Genomic DNA, 7,801 nt, shown 5'->3' on the forward strand with positions numbered 1-7,801 from the left:
CCTGTATCGTTTACATTATGTGAAACATTCGTGTTTACTAGATTGGCGTTTTGGGCGGTATCTCCAGTAGGCAACAAATTACACTGGATCACAAATTACAACTTTTTTTCTGCACCAGAGACGCCATTATGAAATTCTTATGTAAAATCACTGATTCCGAAAATCAAGGCTGTTTTTAATTCTATGGTAACGTTTTTGAGATATTTACGAATTGCCGTTTTTCATATATATCTAAAGAACGAATTAAGCAATTCCAAAACGGTTTGAAGCTTTTAAAAGGTAATAAAATTTGATCTAAACTGTGCATACAACCCTTTTTGCTAGGCACTGCAGATTCAAAGATACCGAACAATCATTACGGATTTTTTTAATTTTTTTTGTAAAGATATAAAAAAATTTGTACTTTGCGCGGAAGGATCTCGAAACTTTTTATTTTTTTTTTCAGATTTTTTCCTCTCTAAGCTCTGTTTTATTACAAAAAAATAAGCTTTCATTCAACAAAATCGATAGAATAATACAAAAGTTATAAGCATTCAAGTAAATATATCCATTTAATTCTTAAGTACCCTACTGGTACATATGTATGTGTTAGCATTCGTATATCAGTTAGTTAGCAGGTAGATTTTCGAAGGGTTATTAGATACAAAAACCTGTTAGTGTCGTTTTCTCAAACCCTGGTACATTTCAAGCAAGAGCATATTTTTAAGGCAGGTGGTGTTTTCTTTGTAGAAATAGGCAACCTTTTTGTCTAGGTAGGCTTGTATTTTTACTTGATCTAAGTATAAATAATAGTACATGCGCCTTGTTCCTTCATAATATCTGCAGGGCTCGTGGATACTGTTCAGTTTATAATTGCAGTTTATAGCCCGTCATTTACTTAAAAGTATAATATGAATAAAAGGGCCCGAGAGTTTGAGTGTACAAATGATCCAGATATGTTCTGTTTCATCTGCGGTAAATTTATCGTTAAAAGGATGCAAAGTGTGTTTTCAAATCCTTTGGAAGTTACATACTATAAGTATTTTGGATTTGAGCCTAAAAACAATAAAAACCCATGGACACCGAATACTGTGTGCACCACATGTCGGGTCGAATTGATTTTTTCGGAAACCGGAGCAAAGAGGTGCGTTGTAAAAATTTGGAATTTGCTCCCTTTTAATGCATAGCTGACTAATTTCTGAAACTATATATTTAGGCGACATATGAAATTTATTACACCAATGAAGTGGAGGGAACCAACGGACTTCTATATTTGTACTACAAAAGTCCTTGGGGTTGGAAAGTCAAGAACAGTAACCTATGCGAGCTTATCTACAATGTCATTACCAGAACTAAATTCAACGGAAGCTGAATTGCCAGAATCAAATTTAACTTTAGTTCAGGCTCTAGTTTCATTGTCAACAGCAGTACCTGAGTACGCGGCATCATGTTGTACTGGATTTCAAACGGAAAACGAAAGATACTCTTGGTCACAAGCACAACTCAATCATTGGATAAGGAATTTGGAACTGTCAAAGGAAAAGGCCGAACTACACGCCTCTCGTATGCAACAATTTAAATTTGTTTCATCCCCTGTTAAGGTAACATATTATAGAACTCGTCACGACCAATTTTCCAAGTACTATACTAAGGAGGACAGTGTTTGTTACTGCAAAGACATTGCTGGTCTATTCCAACAGTTTGGTGAACCATATTATTCAAAAGAGTAGCGGTTGCTCATAGACGACAATAAATAAAGTTTAAATGCCGTATTATTGCATATTGGCAACCAAAGGCCATCTATCCCGATTGCGCATGCACTAAATACGAAGGAAACATATGGGATAATGCAAAAATTGCTCAAAATTAATCAAATACGAAGAACATGATTGGAAAATGTGTGCCGATCTTAAAGTCATTGGAATGCTATGTGGTCTACAAAGTGGATACACCATATGCAATTGGGATAGCCGAGCTCATCAAGACCACTACATCATAAAGGATTGGCCAGAACGAATCGAGCTTCAAGTTGGGGTGGATAACATAAAATACTCCCCACTTATAAAGAACGAAAAAATAATTCCGCTCCACATCAAGCTCGGCCTTATCAAAAACTTTTTCAAGGCTTTGGACGAAGAAGGCAAAGCTTTTCATCATTTGAAGACAATCTTTCCAGAGATTTCAGACACAAAAATAAAGGAACGGATTTTTGTGGGACCGCAAATAAGGAAAATTATGACCAATAACCATTTCAAAGAACTATTGCCATCAGTGGAGGCAGCAGCGTGGGATTCTTTTGAAGAGGTCGTTACTTCTTTTTTGGACAAACACTAAAGTCCTTACTACGAGATGATAGTGAATGACTTAATCAAAAACTATGCGGAAATGGGTAAATAAAAAAAAAAAACATATTTAAGACCGTTTTCTCAGTTAGCTTTAAAACCTATCTGCCCGATAAACAAAAAATTTGTATGAAAATTTTTAAATGTACATGAGAATATATAGCCCTATATCTGAATTCATCGTCCAGTTCCGAACAAACAAGAACGAGGCAAATTGTCAGGGTGTGGGTGTTCCCCGCGTTGATCGCACTTTGGCCCGCTCGAGCGGTACGGCTGAACTTCCAAGTCATGGGCAAAGTTACCTAGAAAGACAGAATAAAAGTAGGCAAAAGTAATAACCCTTAGACACACGTGTACAAGTCATATATACTTCCCGTAAACTCGGCATTCCAGGATTCCAACACCGCGCCCGCTACGCCTCAAAACCGGAACCTCCTATTTCCGCACTGAAAAAGAAAAAAAAAATTAAATTATTTTAGCCAGGAAAGCATGAGCCACTTATATAAGTGCACATTTTTTTGTGTTGGGTAACAAAGGCATCAGAATTACAACAACCACATGAAAATTGTCAGCTTCAACTGCAGATATTTAGAAGTAAAATTTTCAGTATGATTACCTTTTTGATGTGCCTGAGGCGTTTGGTCGTCGTTGGCCACCTCCACCGATAATTTTTGGGACGCTATAAGCAGTCAACCCCAAATTTCTCACTTTTGTTATTTTGGATCCCGGCCCCTGCACCATATGCATGGAAGTGACTTCTTCCATAGCCAGCCCAACTGCATATTATCTGGGACAAATGCAGCACATAACCATTTTGGTCTTTTTTATGCTAGCTACACCAAATCACTGCACTTAATAAAAGAAAAAAAAAAGAATCGAACGCGAAATCAATATTTAATTGCCACGATATTAATTAGCGCACAAAAATATAAACAAACGCGAAACGTCAAGGTAAAGAATATCAACAAAAATCCCAATATGGGGAAATTTGTAAAAGCTCGTTTCGAAGGGTTGCCAGATGAGCGATAATGGTGTGGAGAAATAAGGACAGGACAGGGATGGCTATAGAGCGACAATGGTTGCGGTTGATGTAAGGATGACGAGATAAAACGGCATATGAAAACGGTGTTCCTCACGAACACAGGCTATATAAGAATAGCTAACTGTAGAAAAAGAAGATAGTTATTGACATATAGCAGCATACAAGTCTGCAGCGCGCCGCCCGCTTGTAAAATTTTATGTTTAAATTATATTAAATAAATTTATCCCTGTGCGCGAAAAGTTAAACCCGTTGCTGTATTAAAAACGTAAAGTGGTGGTTTTTTTGTATAAAAATTAAACAAGAATAAAAAAAAAAATCCATTAAAAGGCAAAAAGCCATTTACCAATCGCGCGCTCGGGCAACCAAACAAATTTTAAATTCAGGCAGGAGCCAACGCGGCATAAACGATGTGGAATATCCTAGATCTGGAAGTAGTATCACATCCAATCAAGAGTGCTTCTGCATAGCGCCAGGGATAATTCGTTACCATAAATTTGTATCAATACCTACCATAATTTCAATGCCATAACGCTTTTCTGTACAAATATGATTATCGAAGACGGCAATCAGGAGTGTTGAGTGCATCAACTCACCTTTCAAGAAAACCGGGAATTAAAGCAAGCAAAAGGTCGCAACGTTAATATACGTATGAGGGTAGGCTAAGTTTAGTTTTTTTTTGTGTCCGAATCCAACTTTGTGTACAGTCGGATAAAATCAAGGTATAAATTGTAAAGTGCTGTTCAGTGACCAAAAGGGGGCCAAATGGCTAAAACTAAATAAATCCATACCTCCGTTTTTTTTTGCAATAGCTGGAAAAAACTGGCTCACACCAATTTCCCTTAACCTCCATAATAGAGCTCTGTTAGGTAGGCAGTAGGGTATTGAAGTTAATTCGTATTTCGCTCCTATTAAGCGCATAAAAGTTTGGCCTAACTTTGGTGGCAGAAAGGCTTAAGAAAATAGTTTACAGTTTCGTTTTTTTGTATTAACCGATGTATGTTTTAATGTGGCAATGCGATTTGGTGTCAAATTTGTCATTAATTAAGATGTTCTTTTGTCAGAATTATTTATATATGGGGTTCATGTAATCCATTGGTATAAAAAAATTTTGTTTTGAGAATTTTCACATATACGTTTTTTTTTAACATTACGAGTCTGTATAAGTATAATGTATATATATAGAATTCTCCTCATCGTTTATGAGGCGACTTTTATTCGGAATTTCGTTGTTTTTTTTGTGCAAATGATCTGTTGGTCAAATTGTCATAAAAAATTCTGATTCGTACATATAGCCTCGTAGAGGAATAAGTTAAAACTTTAAATTTTCGTATATAACCATTTTATTGAATTTTTGTATAAAGTTAAGATATTATAAATAAATATGTTAGAACTAAATTGAACCGAAAGAAGAAATTAAAATGGTTTGCTAAATTTAATTGGTTGGGGAGGGGTGAAGATGACATTAGGGTGAGTATGTAGGGTCATTTGGAGCAGAGGAAAAGGGGACTCGCTGCCAAGCAGAAATTCGAGCGGTCCAAGGCAGGGTGGGCTTTCTGCGAGGGAGGTGCACGGATGTAAGTTTAATGATGATTGTGACATCCGCCCCGCATCAAGGTGGACAAGGGTTAAGGGCCCCGACCTCTCGCCCTGAGCTAGCTGGGGGACATTCCACCTTGATTGCGCAAAGGGGCGGATTCACCTTCTAACAGGTGTACGTGACAAAATGTAAATAAAAAATTTGTTCTGAATTGAAAGATAAATCCAGCCTAAGAAAATTATATACTAATTGTCACTTATGTATTTATCTAATATAATTTTTTATTTTCTTTCAGGAGTAAATATGTCTTTAAAATTTCATTTTCTACCTCCCACTTAAATTTTTTCCTGCAAAATCTTGGCGAGGAAAGTGACGAGCATGGCGAAAGGTTTCACTAGCAAATGAAAATGATTGAAAGTCGGTATCAAGGTTTCTGGGATGCCGATATGATGGGTGACTACTGTTGGTTTCTCATAAGAGAAACCGATCCTAATCTAAATAAGCGTCAAAACTAGACACATAACTTTTCAATTGTAAAATAAGATCATAGAGTTAAGAGTTATTCGTAGGGTACTTAAGTTTTACTATATGGATATATTTATTTGAAATCTGCAAAAAAAAAGTTTTCGAGATCCTTCCTCGCAAAGTACACATTTTTTTATATTTTTACAAAAATAATTGAAAAAATCCGTAATGATTGTTCGTTATGTTAGAATCTGCAGGGCCTAGCAAAAAGTATGTACAGTTTATAGCAAATTTTATTACCTTTTAAAGGCTTCAAACCGTTTTGGAATTGCTCAATTCGTTCTTGATATATATATATATGATTAAGTGGACCCAATTGTGTTTTTTTTTCTGAAAAAACGGGTATTCGTAAATATCTCAAAAACGTTACCATAGAATTAAAAATAATCGGAATCAGGGGGTGATTTTACATAGGAATTTCATAATGGCGTCTCTGGTGCATTTTGGCTGTAAACCAGTGTCATCATTAGAAAAAAATTATTGTTCTGGCCTTGTCCTCGAATCGAATCTTGAATCAAAAAATTTAAATTATATAAACACCAATAATAATAAACAAGTAATTGTAAACGAACTTTTTAACGAGAAAATTAATAATATTACAAACATTGTTAACAATCTTATGAACAATATTAGAAAAGTTACAATGAATGTAGAAAATGATACTATTATTAATTTGCAAAATAGGATAAGATTAATTAAAGAAGAATTGATAAAAATAAAATATGCCATACAATGCCAAAAAGGATATTTTAAATACATTATTATTAAGTTAATATGAAATCGAAATCGCTTTAGAAAAACTAGAAAATGATAATATGCATTTTAAGAATGCAGAAGAAGCATTAGAAATGGCAAATGTAAATTCAGAATAAAATTTCTCCCGATTGAAGAAAAATGGGAATGAAATGGCATTTAAGAAATCTTTTCCTCATTCGCATGTGAGGAATTTTTCCTCATTTTGAAGAGATTTTAGCCATGCGAAGAGGAAAACATTTCTTAAGTGCCATTTCATTCAAGTTTTTTCTGAGTGTAAATATTTATTATTATTATTATTTATTTACCTCAAAGTACATTAAGACTTGGAGTCTTTTCATTGCACATATTCAAAAGGTTAATTACAATTTTTATACTCAGTTGAGTAGAGCTCACAGAGTATATTAACTTTGATTGGATAACGGTTGGTTGTACAGGTATAAAGGAATCGAGATAGATATACACTTCCATATATCAAAATCATCAGGATCGAAAAAAAATTTGATTGAGCCATGTCCGTCCGTCCGTCCGTCCGTCCGTCTGTCCCTTAACACGATAACTTGAGTAAATTTTGAGGTATCTTGATGAAATTTGGTATGTAGGCTCATAAGCACTCATCTCAGATCGCTATTTAAAATGAACAATATCGGACTATAACCACGCCCACTTTTTCGATATCGAAAATTTTGAAAAACCGAAAAAGTGCGATAATTCAATACCGAAGACGGATAAAGCGATGAAACTTGGTAGGTGAGTTGAACTGATAACGCTGAATAGAAAATTAGTAAAATTTTGGACAATGGGCGTGGCACCGCCCACTTTCAAAAGAAGGTAATTGAAAATTTTTGCAAGCTGTAATCTGGCGGTCGTTGAAGATATCATGATGAAATTTGGCAGGAACGTTACTCCTATTACTGTATGTATGCTTAGTAAAAATTAGTAAAATCGGAGAACGACCACGCCCACTTTTCAACAAAATTTTTTTTAAAGTCAAATTTTAACAAAAAATTTAATATCTTTAAAGTATATCAGTAAATTATGTCAACATTCAACTCCAGTAATGATATGGTGCAACAAAATGCAAAAATAAAAGAAAATTTCAAAATGGGCGTGGCTCCGCCCTTTTTCATTTAATTTGTCTAGGATACTTTTAATGCCATAACTCGAACAAAAATTTACCAATCCTTGTGAAATTTGGTTGGGGCTTAGATTGTGGGACTGTAACTTATTTCTGTGAAAAAGGGCGAAATCGGTTGAAGCCACGCCCAGTTTTTAAACACAGTCGACCGTCTGTCCTTCCGCTCGGCCGTTAACACGATAACTTGAGCAAAAATCTATATATCTTTACTAAACTCAGTTCACGTACTTATCTGAACTCACTTTGTATTGGTATAAAGAATGGCCGAAATCCGACTATGACCACTGTAGAAAAATAATAATTTCCAATGCGACTCTGTATTGATAAAAATCAACTTTGCTTATATTGATACTTTGCGGATATGAATACTTGGAATTTACTCATGTATTTTAATACTATGCAGATATCAATACTGGGAATTTAAAATTCTAGGAAATATTAATATTCAAATTATTTTTATGTTTGATGTTGTCAAGTATGTATTG

This window comes from Eurosta solidaginis, chromosome 3 (assembly GCF_040869045.1).
Source record: "Eurosta solidaginis isolate ZX-2024a chromosome 3, ASM4086904v1, whole genome shotgun sequence".
Classification (NCBI taxonomy): Eukaryota; Metazoa; Arthropoda; class Insecta; order Diptera; family Tephritidae; genus Eurosta; species Eurosta solidaginis.